Here is a 25,486-nt window from a genome sequence, read left to right as displayed (position 1 = left end):
GTGTGTTAAGTAACTTAGTTCCTAATAGCTGTGTCATCCTTCCCTCTTCAAACCAAGTGCCAAAGAGGGAGGAAAACTGACGAAATCTTGTAGCAGCCCTTGCTCAGGCGGCATGCTCTCAGTTCTGTTTGCTCACGCCCGCAGTAGGGTACATGAATTTTAACCAGGAGGAGTGATGTAGTAAACAGAATAAAAGGACCACAAGTAAGAGAAGTGGCAAGAACAATGAGGGAAAACTTTTCTTTATTGCGTGGTTGTTTATAGAATGAAGACCTGGATTTGTTCTATCTGATGCTTCCTCATTTCTTAAGAACACAAGGAAAATTATGAATGTGACATCTTCGAAGGAGGCGACAACAGGTTTGGACGGTAGGATAGTTATTGCTTTCTTCTACCTGGATGTCTCACTACTTATCGGGGTTGAAACCAATGGCTGTGCAGTTGTGCTTTAGAGCTGGAATCTCAGCTGTGATTTTTTTTTTAAAGTCCTTTCATGATTTGATTTTTCTCATATCAAGGTATTTGCAGTCTTACAGAATTTTATTTTTATCGAGTGGGGTAGTGTTATCTTCCCATTTTTTGATTAAGTTGTTCAGCTATGTTGCTATTCGATAGGTATCTTCAATATTATTATGTTATAATTATTTTTAATCATATTTAGAGCTTGGATTTGGTCTTGTACCTACATCTTTTGTATTATGCGTTTTCTGTTATTTAGACTTTGGGAGTCTTCTTTGGTTTTAGTCACGAATGCCTACTTTGTAGATTAAGTAGACTCCATTGACTATTGTCTATTTTGGGTTTGTAGTTTAGTTTAGAATTGTGTTAAACTGATGATTTATATTGACATTATCTTACATTATTTTGAAGTAAAGTATTTAATTTTTGAATTCTGGAATTTTCAACATTTACTGTAATTTGTAATATAACTGATGTGAAATACTTGAATAAAGATGACAAGAAAAATAAAACCCAAACCGATCCAAACAAAGAGATATGGGGCAGAGATCACTATATCACTGTTGAAGTAAAGGAAATTAATTCTAACTCTATTAAGAGATTTCTCCATGTTTATTTCAATCAATACAGATAACAAATCCTCTTCATTATCTTTCAAATATTTTTACAGTCTATGTTTCTTTTTTATGTATATTTGGATCTATTTTTTTCATGACCTACTGTGAAATTTTTATTTCTTAAAAGCACCAGAATATAAAAACTGAGAGACATTAAGCTTTTAGAAATGTTTCACAAAGTTGATGTACTATATGTCCATTGTATGTACTATAGCTTGATTTTGTTTGTTTGTTTTAGTTTATATTTAAAGCTATAGCATTCTAAACTCAGACGGTCATGTGTTTGAATGGTTGACCATTAAGTACCATTAGCAGTGGCAACCTGTTAAAGCAGGAAGTACTAGACTATAATCCAAAGATCGTGGCTCAAAGCCCCAACCAAAACAGAGTGAGCTGGGGAAGGCTACGGCATTGTCTTCAACTACCTCATTTCCAAATGTAGATGATGATGAATCTCTATGTCACATGGTAGACATGAGGGACACGTGAAATAATTGTGCACACGCATTTTGCAAACTGCAAAGCTCTGTATAGATACCAGTAATTATTAGCAATAGTTCGGCTAGGTATCTTCTGTGCACTGAACATCATGGCTGTTGAGAAAACTGGCTTCTAAATAAGAACTAGGCAAGAGTCTGACCAAAGAACTCATCATCAGAATTATATATATGTATATATGTATATTACCATTTTGAGTCCACATGCAGCCAAAAATGGACCAAAAGCCTGAACAATTAACAGGGGACTCAACATATAATGGGATCACATTCCTTTTTTAAAATATTACAGTTGAAGTTTCATTCTCTTTTCTAGGTTTCTTAGCTGATTCATCAAATCATACTCATACAATCATTAAATTACTCATCTTAAATTACATGCAATAAAAATATTTAGTCTATTAAAAGTTATCTCTACTATAGCTCTATAAATAAATCAAGATTGCTTCTGTGGTTGTTGTTATAATAGTGACTAGTTGATCTTCACCATGGCAGTGAATGTTTCTTGACCCAATATAACTAACTAGGTAGAAATAAATCTCCAGTATCTCCCAAGGTGCTGTGGGTATGAGGGACGTAATGTCTGTGAAATCAGTTATATAGACTCTTGTGATAAAAAGCATTTTCTAAATATTAGAAGGATAATGAAAGTACAAGAAGCTATACTTCATTTCAAAACAATAGAACATTCCTTCAGTTAAGTAATTGTTTAGATGTTCTGGTAAGCAAAGGGGAATACAAGAACATAAGCCATTTTAAATCAAACTTTCACTCCGACATAAGTTATGTTTGAATCCTCATTTTTGTCAATGAGTTCGATGATCACAAGCACCACACTGAGATAGGATGCAAAATGAGGAACTTGTTTTACAGTTCGCGATACTGGCTGATGCATATAGGAAAATGTTAAAAAGTTATAAAACAAAACCTTAATTATACAATTGTTAAGTTATCTCTATTAAAAGAAGACACTATATGAATTAAGACTATAATCAGGACCTTTTTTGATGGGCTTTTCCTCAATGTTTTTCCAGTCTTCATGCTTATTTTAATCACTATTTTGTGTCTGGATGTTCATAGTCATTCAGAGATTTATTCATTTATAGTATTTGTCCATATATGTTTTTCCTCCATCCACTAATGTGAAACCTTTATATGACACTCAAAATTATATTTAAGCAGAGGATTTTATATTTGTTTCTTGATAATGCAATAGAAAACAAAATCTCATGGCTTTGTATTAATTATTTCCATGTATGACTTTCTAGTAGAGATACGCTTATGTTAAAAAGGTTCCCGTCATTTTTGAATTATAGGTCATAATACTTAAAAGACTCAGGTTTGCCTGAATACCAATATTAGACAATATGAACAGATTTGCACTATTGTGTTTCATACATTTCTTAGTATGTACACTGTGCTATTGGAACAAAGCTCATGAGTATTTAGTAAATAAGCAGAATGTATTAGTCAATTTCCTAATTATGTGTCTGCCTACAAGAAAAAAATTCTTTCTACAGGTGATAAGCATTGGTTCTCTAGACTAAGATTTGATTTTCTTGTCACAAAGAAAGAAATAACTACAGTTGAGAGAATGTTTCTTTATAAGCACCCTTGTAAGGAAATGAGAGGTATGAAAATGCAGGAAGGAATATGTTCTGGAAATCCCAAGTGAGTCATTCTATTATTTTTCTGAAATTCAGCCAGCTTTGCAGTGATAGGCTCAGTGCTCTTCTCCCATAAATATGTCCTATTCGTGATAAGCACCATGAAGTTCTCTACATCAAGTGCTTCTTACTAAATCCAATAAAATGAACCTCTTTGCTTTCCATAATATTATTGTGTCACTAAAGGCAACTCTTTTTATAACCATTTTGTATATTTTCTTTATTTGAAGTTTTTGTAAACTTTTTAGTTGCCATTATTGGTACTGTGTAATTTATCCCAGAGAGAAAGCCGGTGTTCTCCAGTCTCTCACCATGTAATAGAGCCACGCAGACCCAAGGAATTGTGGATGTTCACAACAAGAAGAAATTGTGACTTGGAACTTGTGTGGCAAAAATGTCGGAGTTTATGGAAACCCAAAGAAAGAGGCAATAATGTTGGTACTCTACAGAACTCTGGCCTAAAATGGGGTTGGAAGCTTTCACATGAAAACAAAATGTTACCATTTCTATATCCATACATAGCTTAACTATTCTGTGCTTGCAATTACTTTTACATTTGGAAAAAAAATAAATGGCAATATATACTCAGCATAATAAACTTTGTGGAATTGCATTTATCGTTGCAGTCATAAATTATGCAATTTGAGTTATAAAATATTTTTTATTTTTTAATATTTTTATTTAATTTTCCATATTTTGTGAACGAGTTACCACAAAGGTCAAATTTTCTGGTAAATATCTTTTGAATGCCATAAAAAATGTGGTTATACTTTAATCAGACTCAAATATTATGATTTGATAAAGTAAAATTAAATTTTTTTTTTAAGATTTTTTATTTATTTATTTGACAGAGATAGAGACAGCCAGCGAGAGAGGGAACACAAGCAGGGGAAGTGGGAGAGGAAGAAGCAGGCTCATAGCAGAGGAGCCTGATGTGGGGCTCGATCCCACAACGCTGGGATCACGCCCTGAGCCAAAGGCAAACGCTTAACCGCTGTGCCACCCAGGCGCCCCTAAAATTAAAATTTTAAGTGATTGTGTATCTTGAAGTTTTCCTCTAAAAATATTTCCTTTAATAAACGGATTTTTTAGTTACCTTAAATCTTACATATTCAATTTAGAAGAAATAGAAATAATTACTTCTTTAAGACCTGTTGAGTTCTCATGAAAAAAGTATAACTTCTGACAAAGCAGAATTGGGATCAAAATACTTTGACCAGAAATGTTATTTTTATTTTATTTTTTAAAATTTTTAAATTTTTTTTCTGAGAGAGAGAGAGAGAATAGGGAGGGACGGAGGGAGAGAGAGAGAGAGAGAGAATCTTAAGCAGGCTCCATGCTTAGCGCAGAGCCCTGGGTGGGGCTTGATCTCAAGGCCCTGAGATCATGACCTGAGTGGAAATCAAGCACTCAACCGACTGAGCCACCCAGGCACCCAAGAAATGTTATTTGTAAACATCTTTGTAAACGACTTCTCTCTCCTTCCCACTCTAGTTTCCTCCTCCGAATTCCTCCATTTGACACATAGCATCACTTAAGTGTCCAAGAAAATTGGTAGTTTCGACCACAGTTCTTTTGGGGATGATGGTCAAATATTGCAGACTTCATTGCATAATGGAGATTTTTATTTCTTTCACTTTCAGAAATAAGTAAAGATAAGATTGTAGAGGGATTAGGTAACTAAAAAAGAAAACAAACAGAAATTGATATATGGCTTTAGGTAGATTTAAATAAAGGATTCTAATGAACATTTGTTTACATCTATTTGTTTGCATTTAAAGGAAATTGACGAGCACTTTTTTCCATAAGAATAACACATACCATAAAAAGTCAATGTAATATTCCACTTATTTTGAAAATATCTGAAGGAAATAATATTTAAATAAGTTAGATACATTTTTTACACTTGTGGGACAGAAAATGTGTTGGAGTAGAGCAAGGCTGAAGACGAGTATAAGGATTGACAGTAATACATATGACAGGTGATGAGTCTGAACCAGGACTCTAGTTGGACGGAAGGAAAAAAGAAAGTAGATTGAGAAATTTTTAGGAAAATGTTGGCATAACGTGGTATTTAATTGAATGCAGAGGGTGTAATTAGAGAGACTGACCTTACTCCTGGGAGTATCACTTGGGCAGTGGCGTGGAAACTGTTGCATAGTGTATGCAGAACGTACTATGGAGAAGGGCCGTGGGGGGAGATCATGATTTTAGCTGAGCTGTGTTGACTTCTTGAATGTTTAACAGGTAAGGAAACACACTCTCTGCAAACTGCTCATCTGTTGAGATATTTTTCTTAAGAATATTTTAGCAAGCTTCAGAGACATTGGGAACTTTCTTTAAAGGACAAAGCTGCACTGACACTGTTGAAATCATGCTGAAGTGAATAGTATATGATTTAAAGTCAAAATACCATTTAAATTGTTCTTTGCCTTTTCCCTGCAATGTGACTTCAGCAAATTGAATCCCTGAGTCTCTGTCACCTCACAGGATTATTGTGAAGACCAAGTGAAGGAACATGTCAAAATAGTTTCTAACAAGTAGCAAATGCTAAATTGTGTTAGTCCTTCCTTTCTTATGGAAAGGACTCTATTATTCTTCCAATGGTCTTTGCCAGTCCTCTTCTCCTCTCTTTGTATTACCACCACTTAAATCGTTCTGATGCCATCTTGGCCTCCTCTCTCCATTTACATAATTGATTCACTCAGCAATTGTGTTTTGCAAGCCCAGCAGTGAATCAATTGCTGTTTTAGACACCGGTATGTAGCAGTGATGCTTCCAATTAATCTTCCATACTGATGTAATAGCTATTGTTTTAAAATTCAGAATGAATTTTGTTACATAATGGATACAAATGCCTCTCCTGTTTTCACAGTGCCTACACATTCACGTCTAAATTCCCTAACCAGGAGTACGAAGACTTTCATAAAATCTGTCTCTAGTCTTCCTGACTGACCTCATCTACGGCTCATCCCCAAATCTCCAGGTATCTTTTCCAAACCTCTAACATCCCCTTCACCTCACAGAACTTATCTTTTACGAACATCATTTCTTCTGCCGAATATTCTTGCTATTGTATGGTGTTTCTTATATTTAAGATTTGAGACTCCGTCCTGGTATTAGAATATATCTATTTAGTCCTCAAAATTTACTAGTTCTTTTTAGTGGTCCATAACTTCCACTTTTTACTAGGCATGATTATTTATTTTAGGTATGTGTTCCCAGACCACTTTATGCGAAGCTCTCATAGCGTAACGTCCTCCCCTGTAAAACTTAATATTGAGCTGCTCATCCGAACACGTGCTCTCCGCTGGCAGTCAGCTCCCACAGAGAAATAAGAGCTGAAGGCACACAATTTATATCAAAGTCACCAATTAATTAAGATATTTTTTCTTTCCGGGGACTGTATCATGCTAATGGATGTTTTTCCATTTGGAAATAGGAATGGTGGGTGAATAAGCATTGGCCACTGCCTCCCAAAGTTCGTTCAGTTGTAGGTATTTATAGAAGTGAAGATGTTTAGCAGGCATTCAGAAATGCTTGCCTGGACTAGTGAAAGAAAGAGAAAGGGAACACTTACGAGAACCCAAAGAGCGTGGCGTCATAGAAGTTGAGGGAGATTTCAAAAAGAGACATGAACAGGAGGACACCATACTTGGTAAATGACAAAGGATTTTGAGGATCAGCAAGACCTGGGCGTGACAACAGTAGGGACAACTGGAGAAAAAGAAAGTGGCATTGCAAGAGAAAGAAGAAAAAACACATGGATCTGACATTGACAGGAAACAGGAAAAGGTATGAAGGTGCGAGGAGAGGGGGTGGACATCTTGTTTGGGGGCTATGGTTGTTGGGTAGCCTTGAAGGCTTCGAAGTTTCCCTAGGTCACTTAAAAAAATGATCCAATATACAAGGGTCATGCTCACCAGCCACTGTGTTAAGTGTGTACTGGTCTCCTTTTCTTTTTTCTTTTCCTCTTTTCTTTAATCCGTCTTTATCTTTCAATACAGAACAAAACAAAAACCTTTATTTCTGAATTGCCACAGCCTTTGCCCCTGAAAATCTCTATGCTCTGAAGAATTATGTAAGGCTTTAGTCCAACATCTGCTTTTTATTTATCTTTGTTTATTTAAGTCCCCACTTTATTATTTTATAAACAGTAGCACAGATAACGAAATTATGGATGGTTATTTTTGTTGGAGAAGAGTTTAACAGTGCTCAGCAAGAAGAAAAAATTTTAGCTGTCAGGAAAAGCTTCAAATTCTCCTCTTTTGAGAAAAGATGGGTTAATTTTCATTTACTCGAGCAGAAAACATGCTTTCTCCAATTTTTACTTATACATGAAGACAGTAGAAGGTTGCTGAGGGATTTGTAAGCATGTGATAGTGCAGATTTGGTGGGAGCAAAGTGGAGAGAACACTTCTCTGCTGAAATAGAGGGGGCACTTAAGACAGTAATGGGACTGTGCTTCTATCTGGCAATGTTTAAAGGCTGGTAGAGATGTACTGGACTTTCCAGATTAAAGTAATTATACTACCATTTTAGGATTTTCAACATGCATGCTCGGGGTTGTTAAGAAACAAAAATCAGCTGAGTAAATTTTAAAGATCTTTTTGGCTTTATTCAATAATTCATGAATCAGGCAGCATCCCATAGAGCAGATAGAAGGAAGCTCTGAGAAGCTGTACAAAATGAAAGACTTTTATAGGCAGAAGGGAGTGGGAGCAAGGAAGCTATACTAGAAAAAAAAAGGGGATTGGTTATGGCAAGGTCACTTTCCTTTAGGGGACATCAGGGGTCTATCAGGCAGATGACCCGACTAGTGCTGATCAGGGGATTCCTGGTTGACTGGTTTAAGATTCCATTTCCGGCAGAGCCAAAACTAATTAAGTCTCAATTTAGTGACTTAGCATAAGTGACTCCATTTTGGGCTTGTTGTTGTCTTGTTTTTAGTAGGGTACATTGTTTTCCCAACTCTTACAGTTTCCATGAGGAAGGCTATTCTCTAATACTTCCTGGTCTTCAGCTGCCTTGCTAGTCCTTGCAAGGAGGTGAATAAATGACCTGATTGATGAGTTTGGGAGAGGAATTGGCATGTGTGGATCAGTTATTTTCTCCCACTTTTTTCTGGGAGCTCATCCATGCCATAAGTTTTTATAGATAAGACCACCACATAATCTGGCAGGCTTTCTTTTTCCTAGACTAAGTCAGCACATCAGTTTAATTCTGGGGCTCAGGATTAAAAGGACCATTGTCACTGCACCCTTAGAATATGTCCTCAAATTTAGCTTTTTTTTTTTTTTTTTTAGTAATAAAGGTTAAACTTTGTTAATTATCTACTGACATGTTTGTCTCTGTTAATGAACTCAAAACTCACACAGAGATATCTGTTGTCAGTTGAGGATTGAGAAGATCAATTAAGATCCTTCACTAGAAAATGTCTTGATGATAAAGTAGACAGTTGATATTTATATGGTACTTACAACGATCTTCACACTGTGATTTCACAGTACTTTGCTCCGTATCTAACTATATAATTTATCACATTGTTAAAATGGCTAACTTATTTATTTCTTATTCATCTCTATGTCTAGTTCTTAGTTCACTGACTGGCACATAATATGTACTTAATAATTATTTGTGGAATATATAAATGAATGGAATTCAAAAGGTCTTTAAGGAATATCAATTCCATTCTCTTTTCTGTAACTTGAATTTAAAAATAACCAAAAAATAAAAATAAAAAAAGTCCAAATATGAAACCTGATATCTGACTAAAAATTATAACACTAAATATTTGGGAATTCTTCCATAACATTTATCATATTATGAAGGACAAAACATCCCATATTTTATGACTGATTTGTAATTTTACAAGCATTAGGTGTGAATCTGAGTTTTAAAAAGGGTCATTTTAATTAGATATAACGATCATGAAGTAGCAGAGGTAGAAAACCACACTACTAATCCCAAAATAGAAAATAAAATAGCATGCAAATCAGAGGCAGCATGATGTAGACCTTAGTAAAATTATTATTATCATTATTGTTATTATTCTTATAAATGCTATCACCAGATGTAATGAGATTTGTCATAGTTTAGGGGTTGATTAAGACTTAAGACTAAACATTAACCATGGAAATTATGAATAAAATGAAATTAGAAATAAAACTACAAAAACCTGCAATGAATTAAAAGACAAGTGGGTACAAAGTATTACATCCCTGCATTTAAGGCAGGTAGTTTAAAACCTTCAAAGAGGGGCGCCTGGGTGGCTCAGTCATTAAGCATCTGCCTTTGGTTCAGGGCCTGATCTCAGGGTCCTGGGATCGAGCCCCACATCAGATTCCTTGCTCTGCAGAGAGCCTGCTTCTTCCTCTCCCACTCCCCCTGCTTGTGTTCCCTCTCTCGCTGGCTGTCTCTCTCTCTGTCAAATAAATAAATAAATCTTAAAAAAAAAATAAAACCTTCAAAGAACTAAGTGGCTTTTCAATGAAAACTGCACACATTCCGCACACAGTTTTTGAATGATCAGAACCTGTATTTTCACAAAGAAACTCGGGTGCTATGTAGTTAAAGTAAAAAAAGCTTGATTTGAAAATTATTAATGAGATTAAAAAGGATTTTTCATGTTATTCAAATATGAAGTCGTAAGTTCATACAAGTCACCTTTGAGGCTAATGTGTATGTTAGTTTCTCAATCAGTTAATATTACATTTCAACGGACACAGTTCTGATGTATATTAAACACACCCTTTCCTAAAACCAATGAGGGAAATAAGAGGATTACCATTAATATGACCAAGAGTTTTTGAAGCCATGGGTTCTCATTGCAAATGTATTTTTCTTTTATATTAACGGACATGGCCATTCACAATTCACATGGCTAGTATTTGCTCTTGATGACTTGATGAATATTTTAATAAAGCTACGTTGAATAAGCAAATTGAAAACTATGTATATGCCAAATCCATTATATTAGAGACTTTTGCTTTAAGTTTTGGTTTTGTTTAGCTGGGTTAACCTGTTTCACACAAGGCGATCTACCCTGTGTGCACAATTTATAGCCTCTACATATAATGCCTACATTTTCATGTAATAACAAAACACAGAATGGCTTAGCTATGCTGCTAAATTCTCCCAAACAGTTGTATCCATCTTGGGGAAAAAGGGTGAATATGACCAAGCATCCTTATACAGTACTATCCTCATAGACAATTGGCAAATTGGTTATTTTTCCCCAAACACTTCAAGCATCTATTATCAGTCATATTGTCAGATTCCAGTGAAAGACTGGACACTTCAAAGCCAATCTGCAAGAGTAATAATAGGGTAAATTACTTTATAACATGTAAAATTACACAGTAAAACAAAAGAGAAGAGTGGCATAGGCATTAAGAACCATTGCAGAGGGTGTTTATTTCCTTCCTACACTCTTGGCAAATGCATGTTTTTATTTTCTATGACATTACATGGCCCAACCTTCCTGATCTCAAAGTTCTCAGAGGCAGTAGGAGATTATTAATAAAATGGATTTTTGTGAACCTGTTTGGGCAGCTGGACTTGGGAAGAGTTTGAAGGTTTTGAAGAAATGCTATCATCCAGTTCTAACCAGTGATACATTAGATCATTTATTTGTAGCAAGACAGACATTTCCATAGAGCATTTTGTTTCCCATAATGAAAGCTTTAAATACTGTCTTCTTTTCCTTAGAAATTTAATTTTTGCTGGGAATGGACTAAATTATTCAGGATTTTTTTAAAAAGTCAAGCTTCAGAAATCCCAAACTATTAATTATTTTTCAAAGTTACAATTACATTAAACATAGGGGAAATCTGGCACCAGTGTATGTTTAGTAATATAGTTTCACAAAAATCAGATTCCTTTCTTTATAAGATTGTTTATGGGTTTATGCTAAATCATAGGAAAGTAACTTTTTATCAATATATAATCCTGATGAAAAGCACAACATATTTTCTGCACTGACCTAAGTTAAATGATAAATACATCTAATTTGCTTTGAAGTCCTTTCTCTCTAGAAATCTATTCTTTCCAATTACAGAACTTTGAAAAATTCGGAGTATACTTTGTCAAGGCCTCGTTCCTTGTAGGTACATTCTACCCTTGATAGAGGTGTAAATTTCCAGACAATCCCAGGATTGTCTTTCTCAAGGACCTGGGACTCATCCTTTTGAAATATAAGCATCAAGAAAAATATTTTTGAGGCAGTGGGGGCAAGGGCAACAGTTAGTGAGCATTGACAAGCCTACCCACTGCGTTCCTCCGGCACTTCTCCATTAGCTCACTCTAGTGTTTGAATGTCCTCCGACCTTGGGGTGCCTGAGTGGCTCAGTTGGTTAAGAGGCCACTCTGGGTTTAGGCTCAGGTCATGATCTCCTGGTTGGGGATCAAGCCCCCACCCTAGGAACCCCAGGCTCAGTGAGGAGTCGGCTTCCCCTCTCCCTCCCCCTCTACCCCTCCCCTCCACTTGCACACTCTCTCTCTCGCTCAAATAAATACATGAATCTTTAAATAAATAAATAAATATCCTCTGACCTTATGTTTCAGAGAGTTGAGTTCAATTTTCTCTCCTATTGCAATAGACTGTCTCCTCTATTACAATAATCTTGTCTAAATAAAGTCTTCCTTGCCTGCTTAACTGCTCCAGTGCAATTTTTCTTTTGCACACAAAAGCAGTCTTTGTGGCCTGGAATGAATGATTCAGGGCTTGATAAATACTAGGTATAGTTAACCTGTTCTCAATCTCACTTCCTGGAAGATCACACACTCAAAAAAAAGGCTGTAATTTAGGCACAGAATCACTCTATGGATGTTGTTGGGGATTGCAAACACTTTGTTACTGTAGAGTTTTAGTTTTGAATTAGGCTAAGAACTCAGGGCAGAGAAGTATAAAGAACTCAGGCTTGAAAAACTATTACCCCATCAATATCCAAGAAAATATAAATTCTGGATTTATTTAATTATTTAAAAGATTGTATTTATTTATTAGAGAGAGAGAGAGCACGCATTAATGGGTGTAGGGGCAGAAGGAGAAGCAGGATCCCTGACACGGGACCCCAGGATCATGACCTGAGCTGAATTAACTGACTGAGCCACCCAAGCACCCCTAAATCTTAAATTTAAAGATAAGAATAAAACTTGCTGTCTTTTATGTCTCAAGAAATAATAAGTTAAGGCATAATGCTTATGAATGATGCCTTATTTTTATCTCATGGCTTATGGGCTGAGTTAAGTTTAATTGTGATAATATGGGACTTAATAAAAAAAAGTACTTCTGCATTTTTTTACTTATGCTAGTGTTATTTCTTTTTGTCCTTTTATTCAAACTGACTCAATGGTTTCCAAAGTTTAGATGGCAGTCAGTCTATTACAAATTTGGAATACAAAGGAAATAACCTGTAGAAAACAAAAGTCTTCTGTATATTCTGGTATTCCTGACCCATCATTTCAATTTTTAGAGTACATTTTTAGAAATTTATGCTATGGATATATTTACCCATGAGCACAAAGATACATGTCACAAATGCCCACGGTAGAATTCTTCATATTATAAATGCAATTAATTAATAAAGAGTGTTTACTTAAAATATGATAACTTCATATAATAGGATACCAAGCAGGCACCAAAAATAATGATATATATTGTACAGATTGTGTGATTGTAAATGCTGATATATTATTAAGTGCAAAAAGGCAGTGCCTGTGTACCCATGTGAGTGTGTGAATGTATATAATGCTGTTTTTATATATGTGTGGAGCGTGCATGTATGTGTGAAGATACATGAGAGATACACAAGGAAATGCTCACATGTAACTTCCAGGAAGTGGCTCTCCAAGTCAAAGAAGAGGAGTTAGAACTTTATATTACTGTATATCCAACTGCACTGTTTGGTTTTTAAATCAAGTTTATATATGTTAATCATACTTAATAAATGCAATTGTTTATGAAAAGGAAATTCTCTGTCCATAAAGTATTAAGTGCAGAGATGATAATTTCAGGAGCAAGATATGCTATTCTGCGGTTATAGCACCTAATGACATGGGGTGAACTATATTTCCTCTATAATTTTGATCAATAGAAGGCATCCCCTTTACTTGTTAGAGGCTTTAAAAAAGACAGGGATCCTTTGGTGTGCATGACAAACGAATCCCTGGCAGGGAGAACATCTTGCATAATTTAAATAAAGGCCTTGGAATTCCACTTATATCATAGGACACTAGTTCATATCTGGGCCATCAATACATGTCAAGTGATACAACTGACAACTGTATCTTGAATTTCAGAACTGAAGAGCAAATATTCTGTTGCCTGAGACTGCTGGAGCATTGTACTATTTACATAGAGACACCAGAAATTAATCATTTAGATAAAACCAGTTAAATATTCACACCTTTGATTACTGCTTTTAAACATTCAGTATGGTTTAAGGCAATTACCTTTGCACATTTGGTGGAAATGGAAAGTGTTGTGTCTTGGGAAGGGCAGTGTGGGCTTGTTAAAGAATCCATGACATATGAAGAGAGTTAACCTAAGTCGTATGCACTGAGCGTGAAATAGGAAATGCAGCGCTCAGAGCCACCCGTTAAGATCCTCTTATCTCCCTGCAGACGGAAACTGAACTTTACGTGTTGCTGGTGCTAGTGAGGCAGCCTACTATGTTTATCACACATGGGGGCTGGGAGTCTAGTTAAAAGGATTTTATACTCTTTTGGCTTCAGCACAAAACCAGCTGCAGAAATAACCACCCCCACCACCAAACAGAATCTATTAAGCATCCGCATCCACATGGATTCTATCAAAGCCAGGCTAATGGAAATCAACTCCAAATCCAGCCAGCACAAGGAGAAATGAACAATTTTTATCCCGTATCCCTATGTTTCTTAGAATACCTTGATTTTTCAGGGTTACGAGATATTATTCATTCTTATATTTCATTTCAGAAATGGTAGCAGCTCTCGGGCTGAGGAATTAGACAGATATTAAACCATATGCATTGTTTATAAAGAGTTATTGACATTTCAAAGTCATGAGACAATTCACTCTGCTTAGCCAGGTTGGCTTACGTGAGGTTATACTTCGTGAAAACCACAGGAAGATTAAAATTTTCCTGTTCTTTGCCCTTACCCTTTACAAAGTCTCAACAGAAATATTTTATTCCTGATGGCAAACTCTTGTTTCTCTTTGGACAATAGGTTTGGTTGAAGCTCATATTTATCTATTCTTTAAGCTTACAATCTTCCTTTTCCAATGCATCTTGGCCAGGAGCCCACCCTTCAGAATGCTAGATTCCAGGTTTAAATGTCTATTGTCCCTCTACAATATATTGCAAATGAGTTGACACTGCAATTAAAAGGAGGCCAAATAGATGTCTGCGGATGGAAGGTCTCTTTATACTAAGTTCTCTTGACAGCTGATGACATCATATGAGCCATTTCTAATGATTTGAATAATGAGGGGGTAGACCTGCCCCTGAATCATGTATTCCAAGTATCATTCCAGATGCAACTCTGATTTATTCAGGAAATCCTGGAATATAGGGTGTAAACTAAACTACTCTTGCATATTTAAAAAAAAAGGAAAAAATGACATGGAAGGAAGCCTTCTTTTGATATACTTTAATATACCTAGGAATTATAACCCAGCTATATAAGAATCCTCATGGAGAACACTGAATATTCTGAAACGGTGGTTTTGACATTAAAAGGCCATATCTGGAATTGCATTTTTGAAAACTATAAGGCTGTAATTCCATCTACCAAAAATTGAGAGTAGATAATTCAAAGTTTCTTTAATAGGGATGCCCTATTAGACAGGAAAATGAGTTCAGGTCAAATGAATCCTGTTTCTTTAAAGCACAGAGATTTTCACAGATTAAAAATTAATCAAAATTTTAGAGAAATTAGAGTTTGATGAACTTGATGCTTTAGGATAAATTGTTGGTTTTCAAAAAAAATATTGCTATTTGTTAAAAACAAAGTGCCAGAAATATTATAAGAGGTTCTAAAGATTTTGGAGCAATATTTTGGCCTCAGTAATCACAAAGAATTTTAATAAACTCCAGACGATATTCTGAATTATGTAATTCATATCTAAGTAGAACTGAGATTAAAAATGGAAGAGAAAGATCAAGGAAAGAATTCACTGGGTTTCCTACTATATTTCCATTAACAAAAGATTAGGAGATATCACTGAAATTTCAGCAAACTTATAAAGAATGAGCAATTATTGTGAACATATTTTTTGATCTGTTCTCCTGGCTTTTAGCAGCTTCCTTGTAGTTTTTCCTGAAGTTACCCTAATCCATAAGGTCTTCTGGGTTTCACACAGAGAAAAGTTTGATGGAAAACTTTGACCATTCTACAGCTATCCCTGTACTTGGCTCTTATAGCAGCACTGGCCCTAACCTAAACTTAAACCTAAATTTCACTCTGGAACAACGAACTGCGCGGGATTGGGGAATGTGCTATTTACAGAAGAAAAAGATAAGGGAGAAGACCTTTTGATCTAGGCCCGTTCCTTCCTGGTAGGATCCACTAACAAGATGACAACTGCTTATCTTGATGAGGACAACTGTTTATCTACTGTGACCTTGAGGCAAGAAGGGTAAAGACATAACGCCTACTCTCCAGAGATGCCAGATGGAAGACTGGACAGAGCGAGACCCCTGATGGTGTCTTTGAACCACCGAATTAATCCTGTAACAAACTGACCCCCAGACTTCTGTTGACATAAATAGAAATGGTTGATATATTCAACCATTGATATATTGAGGCCATTGATATATCGAGGTTTTTCTGTTCCTTTTAATGAAAGGCATCCTTAATTGATATAAATAGCTTCCTGCCTAACTAGAATAACCCTTTCCATGGCACATAAGATCTCCCATGACAGGACCCTGATGACTACATTTCCCATCACTTTCCTTTTTGCTCAAGGAAGCACTGCCTTTTTTTCTGTCTCTTCTCGGAAACGCCACCTCAATGTCCCTCAATATCTACCCTTCCCCAGTTCTTGTCTAATTCGCTGCATCATCGCATTCCCATTGTTCTAAGCGGTCGAGTGTCAGTTTAAATGCCCCTTCTCAGAGATACTTTATCTGATCATTATAGCTAAGGAAATTGCCCCCAGTGATTTTTTTAAATTTTTTTAAAAGATTTTATTTATTTATTTGACAGAGAAAGTGAGAAAGCATAAGCAGGAGGAACAGCAGGGGTAGGGGGATAAGTAGGCCCCTCACTGAGCTGGGAACCCACCGTGTGGCTTGCTCCCAGGACCCTGGGATCATGACCCGAACCCGAGTCAAACGCTTAACCTACTGAGCCACCCAGGTGCTCCTGATTTTTTTTTTCTATAGTAGAAACGTTTTGGTTTTTACTTCATGGCACTTTTAATTTTTATTGTATATTTCTAGTTCCTTAATCATATCACCCTGCAGTATAATCCCAGTAAGGCCAGGATATCAAGTGTATATTAATCACCTCTTATACCTGGCTCCAATCGAGGGAATCTCTAACATACGGTAGGAACTTGATAAATACTTGATGATTGAATAGATGCATAGGGCTACCGGTTGGTTCTTCAAAGTGACATATATATAGACCACACCAATTTAAATAAATATTTTAGCCCCTTGGAAAATCAGCCCTTAGGATAATGAGGACTGAGTCGGATGCTTAAGTGAAGAAATTTGATTCCTATCCCGTAGTGTTTTCCTTCTGAATATGAGCACTCTTGTCGAATCAGTGAGGCCCTATTACGTTGGTGTTATATATTTTGATTTCCTTTGACCATTTTTATGTGTAGACATTACTTCTGCTATCAAGGAAGTTTGAATCACTCTGCTTATTTCACTTTTTATTTAATTATGTACTAAACCAACCAGTATAATTTATTTCAGTAACATTGTTATGAACTTTCCCTTTATTAATTTCTATTTCTCTTATGAAACAGTATGGCAACTTTCCATTACCTCTTATTTAAAAAATCAAGTTGCCACATCATAATAATGTGAAAATAAATCTTACATCGGAATTTTTAAAATGTAGTGTATGGGAAAAATCATTCGATTAATACTAGGAAAAAGAACAACTTGTAATGGAAAGCAGAAATAATGGCATTTACCAGTTAGATTTCATCAGGTATATCCGTTAGAAATTAAATTTAGCTGCAGGTAAAGGAGACCCCAGTATAATAGGATAATGAAATTGGGGTTTGGTTTTTCCTACATAACAGAAAATCATTTGCCTGTTGACCTTGGGTCAGGGACTCATGAATGTGAGGGATGAGATCTAGGATTCCCTTGGCCTTTCCCTTATTGGTGATTTTGTCGTCACAAGGCTGATGAAGCTCTGGTCTTTACTTCTGCTGTCCAGTCAGGAATAAGGGTAAAGAAGTCACATTTATTGTGAAGTTCTCATGTGACTTCCACTGATATCTTATTGGCCAGAACTGGATCTCATGACTACACCCAGCTGCAAGACAGATTAAAAATATGTTTCTGGATGCCCCAGGAAATCACAGTTATATCAATTATGAAAGAAGGAAGAATGGCAGCTTGGTGGATAATTTTGCCAAAGTAGTTATTGCAGGTGGTTCTGTGTGCCGAATGGCCACATGCCTAGGGTCACCCTGAAACTTTGCTATATGATAGATGTGCTCTACAGTTCTCCTTCCTCCCATGGAACCACTGTGCAATGCAGAGAGAATGAAAATGTTTTCACTTTTGTTTATGTTTGGAATGTCCTCCTCATAAATGAAGTTTGATAATAATTTCTTATGGAAGCAAAACAGACAAAGCTAAGAACTAACACTACACAGTTCCCTCTTCTTTTGCATGTGGATATTCAGGTGGCCCACCACTGTCTGCTGAAAGTACAGTTCTTTCCCCATCATGTTATCTTGGCATCTTATAGAAGATCAAGTGTCCTTAGATGTATGAGTTTATATCTGAACTCTTAATTATATTCCATTGATCTATATTTTTGTCCTTATGCCAGGATTACACAGTTATTGGTTATTGTTGCTTTTTGGTAAAATCTGAAATCAGAAAGAAAGAGTCCTCCAATTTTCTTCTTGTTTTGCAAGGTTGTTTGGTTATTCTGGGTCTCTTTGGTTTCCATAAGAATGTAAGGACCAGCTTGTCAATTTCTGCAGAAAAGGCAACAGAAATTTTGATAGGAATTGTGTTGAATGTGTATATCAATTTATGGAGTATTGCCTTCTTAACAATTGCCTTCTTCCAATCTATGTATTTCCATTTATTTAGATCTTAATTTGTTACGATGATTTTTTTTTTCAGTGTGCAAGTCTTATGTTTCTTTTGATACATTTACTTATAGGAATTTTATTTTTTGGTGCTATTATAAATAAAATTGTTTTCTTAATTTCATTTTTAGGTTGTTTGTTGTTAATGTATAAAAATAGAACTATATTTCTTTTTTATCTATAAATATTTTATTATGTCTCTAAAAAGGACTTTAAAAAATTGTATCAGTAACATGAAAACACCTTTAAATTTTTGTAATAATTTCTTATGATTTCCTATATTGATGTTGTATCTCACACACTTGCTGAATTTGTTTATTAATTCTACTAGCAGTTTGTGTGTGTGTGTGTGTGTGTGTGTGTGTGTGCGGTATTTTTAGTATTGGATTACTCAGAATTCTCCATATTACACAAGCATGCCATTTGCAAGTGCCATTTTCAGTCTAGATGTCTTTTATTTCTTCTTACCCAATTGTCCTGGCTAGAACCTTCAGTACAATACTGAATAGAAGTGATGAAAGCAAAAAACCTTTATTTTGTTCTAATCTTATGGGAAGTGTTTTCAGTCTTTCACCATTAAGTTTGGTGTTATAGGACTATTTTTTGTAGATGCCCCTTATCAACTTGAAGACATGCACATCTATTCCTAGTTTGCTGAATTTTTTTTCTATCATGAAGGGGTGTTGAATTCTGTTTAATTTTTTTCTTCATCTATTATGATGATTTGATCATTTGGGGTTTTGCCCTTTTTCTAGCAACATGGTGTATGGATTGATTTTCATACATTGAATAAATCTTGCATTCTTAGTATAAATTCCACTTGATTATGGTGTATAAATCCTTTTTATATATTGCTAGATTCAGTTTGGTAGTATATTGTTGAGGATTTCTGTATATGTGTTCGTAAGGAATAGTAGTTTCCAGTTTTCTTGTGATAAATTTGTCAATATTACCGGGGTAATATTGGATTCACAAAATGAGTTGAAAAATATTTCCTCTTTATTTTTTTTAAAGAAGATGTGAAGTATATGTGTTAATTAGTTTGAACCATATGGTGGGATTTACCAGTGAAAGACATCTGGTTTTGGAATTTTTGCTGTTGGATTTTTTTTTTTTTTTTGATTACTATTCTGTTTATTTGTTATAGGTCTATTTAGATTTTTTTTTAAATTTCTTCTTGGGCCAGTTTCAGTAGTTGTATCTTTTTAGGAATTTGTCACTTCATGTAGATGATCTAATATGTTAACATACAGTTATTCATAGTATTTCTTTCCTTTTTTTTTTTTAAGATTTTATTTATTTATTTGACAGAGAGACAGCCAGCGAGAGAGGGAACACAAGCAGGGGGAGTGGGAGAGGAAGAAGCAGGCTCCCAGCGGAGGAGCCTGATGTGGGGCTCGATCCCAGATCGCCGGGATCACGCCCTGAGCCGAAGGCAGACACTTAATGACTGCGCTACCCAGGCGCCCCCATAGTATTTCTTTCCTTATACTCTGTTTATTTCCATAAAGTCAGTAGTAATGTCTCCACTTTCATTCCTCATTTTTCTAGTTGGGATCTTCATTCTTTTCCCCTTGATCTATCTATCTATCTATCTATATATATATATATTTTTTTTTTTTTTTCTTTAAGTGGTCTCTATGCCCAGCATGGAGTCCAACGCTGGGCTCAAACTCACGACCCTGAGGTCAAGACCTGCGTTGATATCAAAAGTTGGACACTCAATGAACTGAGCCACTCAGGCACCCCTTTCCTTGATCAATCTTGTAGAAATTTGAGTTGGTGGTACAAAGGTGAAGTTTAAAAGCTCTCCCTCAAAACACAAGAAAACAAAAGAAACTCATAAGATGGCTAAGGTGAGTGATATGGAAACAAAGGAAAATATATAAAATGTATACTTAATTATTTGGTTTCCCAAAAATAAGATGACATAAAAAAAATACTGATCTTAAATATAGAAAACAAACTTATCTGAGATAAAGAATAAATGAAATTACGAATTTAATGTAATTACCTGTACTGGGCAAAATCAATGGGAAAAAAAACAAAGACATCAAAAATATTTATTGTATTTCCACCATATGACAAGTACTTACCTTGTATTTCAAAAATAAGCCAATCTACATCTCATTTATTCTTCACAATAATCTTATGAAGTAGAAATTATTTTATTCTTTTTGACAAAATTCTATTTTCCTGGGAGAAAATAGATTATACGTGGAATCTTAAAAAAGCCAACTCATGCAAACAGACTTTGGTTTTCATGGGCTGAGGCATGAGGGAAATGGGGAGATGTCGGTCAAAGAGTACAAATTTCCAGTTACAATATTTTATAAGTTCTGGGAATCCAATAAATGGCATGATGGCTGTAGTTAAAAAAAAAAAAAAAAAAAGAAACTAAAAGAGCAGAGAGATGAAGGAACATTTACCATGGTCAGAAAGCTAGTATGAAGCAGTGCCAGGACTTTAATCCATAGATGTCTTTCCCCCACTGCTCTGGCTTTACCAAATACAGCATTCCACTTGTGATTCTGACCCAATGCTTAAGTATTCATGTGCATGGAATTTTATATATTTGCTCATTGGCACAAAATAAGATTGTATAGATATATATATATACTCATAGATATATGTATATATGTGTATAAAATGAATAATTCAGCAAGTTGACAGGTTTTACTAGGAATATCTGCATTCAATTCTGATTACACATAATGATGAACTTCTATCGATTGGTATCAGTGAAAAGTAATTGTTTTCTTTCTTTTTTTTTCTAACTTAGGTAAGATGAAGATGCTCGATTGAAGATGTATTTTGTAAATTATTTTTCAATGTGAAAAATGAGAACACTACATCCAGTTAGAATATGCACTGCTTTCCACCTTTTGGTTCATGCAATTTACCTGATAATTGAGCACAGGCATATGAAAGTTTAGACCTCAACTACAGCTTGGGGTGAAGGAGACAAATATTTCATGGGAGGAAACCACAGACTCAGCAGCAGATGCCTTTTTCATCCTTGGCCAACCCCCTTCCAAACATGTGTTTGCATTTTAATGAGAGTAGATACATAACTTCTCAGGAAAAGGCTACAGTAGAGTCAAATAAGCAAAATGCTGTATGAGTTGCTGGAGAAATGCCTGGCAGCAGGAATAGATAGTGATCGTTGATATGTGCTCACCATTGAAGAGGTGTTGTAGTCACGCTATGCGCCTTTAGCAGAGGTTGAAGAAAGCAACATGATGTTCAAGCATCTCTTTTAAGTGTTCTTTCCTTCAAATGGCATCGCCCCCTCCTTTTTAATTATGGATTTGAGTTGAATTGTGGAGTTGAATTGTTTCGTTGTAAATGTCAAATCTGGGGCCAGAGTGCATGGGTGTGATTGGTGGTTCAGTCCTTAGCAGCTGTGTGACTTACCCTCTCTGTGCCTTGATTATCTCTCTTACAAAGGGCTGCTGTGGCGCTGAAATCAGTTCAACCATGGGAAGAAGTTAGCGACTGGTACAGAGTAGGGTCTCAATCACGTTAATGTTATTGCTACGATAATCCCAAAGCTAAACTTCTTTGCTACTTGCCAACTAATCTCCAACAAGGTATTAGCTGTTTCACTTAAGGTGTTTATACTTAAGGGTATTAGAATTTAATTAGGTGACTCCTGAAGGTTAGAAAACCTTCAAAGTCTAAAGGACAGGACATCTAATTGTGGAATTTCAGACACTTTGTATCAGGCCCCAGGAGAGGAAGCGTGGCTATTGCAGCAGTGTGCAGTGCCTGGCACCCCTCAAATTACTGTGTGTGGGCAAATGCTTTCTCCATCTGTGTGTAATAGAGCCCCAGAACAAGGAATCAAGAGAGAAAACAAAACCTAAACTCAGGGGAGGAAGTGGACGCAGACTGAAGCAACAGCCGGGGAAGCATTTCATGACAGTATGGCCGTCTTCCGGATACTCAAGCTGCATAACGCAATGGCGTTGTGACCAATTCTTCCTAAGCTGTTGAAATGGTCTTGATTTGTGGTTTCACATGGCTTCTATATGAGTCTACTTCAAAATATGGGAAGGAGTGACTCCAGTCTGCTAAGTCTGTTTACAGAACAAACGTTTGATGAAATTATCTAAAGGAGAGAGGTGCGCATGCTGATGACGACCATTAGTGACCTTTGACTATCCTCCAGTAATTTTGTATTTGTAAGGAACCTACACGGACTCTTGTGAATAGCAACCAAGCAAACAATGAGACAATGAAAACAATTAAAGAATATAGTGACACTTTTATTCCTCTCATGTCTATAATAATAGAATTTGTGTCTGAGCTGAATGCTGCCAAGTAGAGCAAATTAAAAAGAAGTCAGAAAGAAATCAGAAACCAAAAAGAAAGAAAGAAGGAAGTTAGGAAGGAAGAAGAACGAAAGAAAGAAAGAAAAAGAAAGAAAGAAAGAAAGAAAGAAAGAAGAAAAGAAAAATAGTGGAAAAACAACACTTCTTGAAATAAAACACTACAATTAAAACATTAGTGGAATGGAGGTGTTACTTCACTCTTCAGCTCTATATGGAGAGCATTCACTTAACCTGACAAAATGACTAAGGTTGGGAGGATCAGGGAGGTGAAGTCTAGACTGCCGTTCTTTGGCCCTTGGATGGCAAAGGTTATGCTCTCTTCCTTTGAGTTATTTCCTGCCATTTTTCTCCTGATATATGAGCCATTTTGTTCAAGATACTTTTCGTAGGCTCCCTCTAAAATGATTTCTCGTAACCTCCACTGGCTTGCTGTTTCTTCCTTGCTTCCCTCCCCCCCCCCCCCCAGCTGAGGAGACCCCCTTCTTGAAATCTGGGAAGAGGCATGCAGGGGCGCACACCTCCGGCAGTGGTGAATTCCAGGCTGTTCTGAATGTGTTTTCGAGAGGCCAGATTGAGCCTGTCGGTCGTCGGAAAGATGACCCATTGAAGAGTGCTCCTAATTAGCTTCCTGACTATCTGGAGAAAGCTCTCCTGGTCTCTCTGCGCCTGGTCATTACTGAGTAAGCTACTGCCCAATGAAACAAATGTGTTCTTTATAATGATGAGGTCATTCCTACGCTTATTAGTCTTTAAAGCAAGCTGTTTCTACAGAACAAAGTTGGATTTGAGAGAGAGAGAGAGGGAAGATGATGACTTAAAGAAAGAGAAAGAAAAGCAGCTTTTGTGTGTATGTGCCCACGTATTTTATTAAAAGTTTTAGTGGCTGCTCCAAGAGCAAGGTGTCTGTGCCTTTAATCATTTTCATTTTAAAAACAGAGCCTTGTATTTCCACATCTTCTGCTGTCCCAGAGGGCAGCTAGGCCAACTTTAACAACATTAATTTCTCTTTATGACAGGACTAGTGCTGCCCCAGGTCTTCAGAACTGCCTAAAATGTCTGGAAAAGTAGATAATGAAGAGGATATTAGAATTGTAAACAAGAACAATTTTGTAATAAAAACCATATATTTTCTCCATTGGACTTTGGGCTTAATACTGCGGCAGCAAAAGTGTCACGAGTCATAATTTGTTGATGGCTACTGAGCATTAGTTACAGTCAGAGGGCGTGCATAAAGGGCAAGTCCTCCTGGCATCCCATTAAAGGAGATCTCGGATGGGTAATTGCAATTTCGTTGTTCTAATGCGTCTCTTTCATTTGATTTTTCACTGTGCTACCTGATGAAAAGAACTTGTGTATGAAACTTACCAGGCTGCTCACAGAGGCTTTTGCCCTTATGCAGAGGTATTCTGCACAAGTGTAAAGGATTTATTAGTAGCAAATGTGAAAGGATCACCCTACTAAAAGTCAAAGGAGACCCATGTCCAACCCTGGATTACCTTCAAAGGTTTAGGAAGGAACCTGATTGGAGCGCTGAAAAAAGAAGCCCTTCCCTTCCTGCTCTGTGTTTCTCCAGGAGAACATCCCTGCCTCAATCATCTGTTTGTCCTTCTTGACGACAGGGTTTATGAGATTGACACGATGGACTAAGAAACTGTAGATTTTCCCCGAGAAACACTGTGTTCTTTGCTGTTTGTCTGCAAGGAATGTGGGAGCAAAGTGTAAAATGTAGGCATTATTGTCTGTTAACATCATAATCGGCGCTATCTTCTTAAAGTGCCCAACAGCTGAGAAAGTTCATACTGTGCTTAACCTTTCGTCTTTGCCTCATCCTTTGTTGTCCTGCTTCACTCAAGAAATCTGAACACATAATCCTAAAAACATAACAATTTCCGATAATATGGTTTTTGTTTGCATTTCGTATCTGCTTTTATTATACTGAGTGGCCTGTGGTCCATAATCTATTCCCTGAATTCAGTTTTGCAAGAGAAACAGATGCACACAGCCTCTCAATTTCTATTTAGATCTTTTCCTATTGAAGGTAATAATGAAAATATTTATGTTTTCAATTAGCCAAAACTTATTTGCACATTTGTACGATTTTTTCTCTTCGAAATTGGCAATAGTATGAGAGCATTTGTTTCAAAAGACAGTCATTCTAATGAAGCGTAGGGTAAGATGCCAAATACTTTAATTTTGAAGTGAAAAGAGAAGGCACATTGTGTTTTATGAAATCTTTTGAAATACGACGAATTGAAAAAATAAGGCAGAAACCTTTCGTCTGCATCTATTAGTATCCAATTCCCTTTTCCACAGCTAGGATGTGCGGGTAAGCGGCTTCCACCTGCATTAGGTGTGGGCGTCTTTCCGATGAGCTGGGGTAGTGGGATCCCGTTCTCAGACAGAGCTCCCTGGGACTTGGTGCAGAGCAAACGACAAAAAGGAGCTCTCTTCCATTATTTAGGCACCTGTCCGGAGGTTGCGGGGGAAATTCCTTGTGTGGATTAGCCTAAGAGAGCAGAGATAACCACCTTGCCTTCTGTGTCTAATAAGATGTGAAAGGGGGCAGAAATAATGAGTATTACATTGTATTTTTTCATGTAAAAGCCTGAGAAACAAAACGTCCTGA

General features: G+C 36.3%; 1 long non-coding RNA gene across 1 annotated transcript; it reads left to right on the top strand.

Moving 5' to 3' along the window:
* LOC113253029 (uncharacterized) lies at nucleotides 1-22,903 on the top strand. Its single transcript, XR_006409169.3, has 4 exons — nucleotides 1-369; nucleotides 6,116-6,226; nucleotides 20,156-20,379; nucleotides 21,306-22,903. It is a non-coding gene; the product is annotated as an uncharacterized LOC113253029 (long non-coding RNA).
* The last annotated feature ends 2,583 nt before the right edge of the window (nucleotides 22,904-25,486 follow it).

The sequence above is a fragment of the Ursus arctos genome, unplaced genomic scaffold (assembly GCF_023065955.2).
Source record: "Ursus arctos isolate Adak ecotype North America unplaced genomic scaffold, UrsArc2.0 scaffold_6, whole genome shotgun sequence".
NCBI classification, from domain to species: Eukaryota; Metazoa; Chordata; class Mammalia; order Carnivora; family Ursidae; genus Ursus; species Ursus arctos.
The sequence above is the reverse complement of the archived record's forward strand: the minus strand, read 5'-3'. Positions and strand labels throughout refer to the sequence as shown.